This window comes from Eptesicus fuscus, chromosome 6, assembly GCF_027574615.1.
Source record: "Eptesicus fuscus isolate TK198812 chromosome 6, DD_ASM_mEF_20220401, whole genome shotgun sequence".
Lineage (NCBI taxonomy): Eukaryota > Metazoa > Chordata > Mammalia > Chiroptera > Vespertilionidae > Eptesicus > Eptesicus fuscus.
Window position 1 is genome coordinate 95,273,909 of NC_072478.1, and position 1,263 is coordinate 95,275,171.

The 1,263-nt window shown below is 42.9% G+C and overlaps 1 pseudogene; it reads right to left on the reverse strand.

Annotated features, from left to right (window-relative positions):
• Window positions 1–365: 365 nt before the first annotated feature.
• Window positions 366–751, reverse strand: LOC114233773 (60S ribosomal protein L35a-like; annotated as a pseudogene).
• Between the last annotated feature and the right edge of the window lie 512 nt (window positions 752–1,263).

The following is a 1,263-nucleotide window of genomic DNA, read 5'->3' on the forward strand; positions in this document are numbered from 1 at the left end:
AGCACTGCTCAGCCACAAGCCCAGAAGCTGGGCTCATGGCTAGCAAGTGCAATGGCGGTGGTGGGAGCCTCGCCTGTCTCTGCAGGAGCACTAAGGATGTCTGACAGACATCTCCCAAAGGCTCCTGGACTGCAACAGGGTGCAGGCCGGGCTGAGGAACCTCCCCCACCCCCACCCCCAGTGCACGAATTTCATGCAATGGGCCTCTAGTGTATATATAAAGTACTTCGCTCATTGCCTGGAATCTAGTGAGCATTTAATGAGAGGTAGCTGCCATAATCATCAATAACTTTCTCATCACCATTAGCATCATGTTTTTTAAACAAGAGAACAAATCCATTTTATTTATTTACTTTTCAATAAGTTTAAATCTTTGAAGGGTACAGTATTACATGGATACTGTGTCCAATGGCCTTAGCAGGAAGGTTACTTCAGAATTTGTCATGGACCATGGCACCACTTCCCTGAGCACGAGTTACCTTTCCTCAGAGGGCTCTGGTTTTGTTCAGTTTGCCACCAGGAGTCACTGTGTTGTTCTTTGCTTTGTACACAAATTTGCTTTGTAAGCACATCTTTTGCCTAGACAGAATTCAGTTTTATCTTGAGTATAAACACCTTGAATTTTAAGAAGAGCTGTGTGCTCTCGCTGGTTCTAGAGACCCCACTTATTGTCGGCAAAAGTGGCCTTGGGCCATAGCCTTTCAGACATACTTGTCATTCTAGAAGTCCTGTCCCCAGCAGCCTTCATGGGCTCCAAGATGGTGAAAAGAGCCATCATCTCTATTATTACTTAGAAGGAGTGTTCATAGAACAGAATGATTACATGGCTCACCAAAACATTTCTCCTTTTTGGATAAGGACAACGTCAAACATATTTGTGACTAAACAGTTCTCTAGGTAGTTCTGCATCTACATAGATGGGGAGAAAGTTTAAAACTTTCCCAAGCTGCCAAGTTTCTTTAAAACAAGAAAGCCCGATACAAGAGCCCACCTTCCGATGTAACCCATGCCATAGCATCTCCCTTTTCTTTCTTTTCTTTGTATCTAAGCATTCCCTTGCTCACATTTCTTCTTTTTATTATGCACTTTGATAATCCACTAGGACTGATGTCTATTTTTAAAATTATGTTCTTGCCCTTTTTAAATGATATATCATTGCAAGTTTTACCTTGCTGCTAGACTCCTGGACTAAGGACTGAATTTGCAATTCTACCTAACTCATCACTTTGACTCCCGGAGTTCTTGGTGCAGGACCTTGCAACG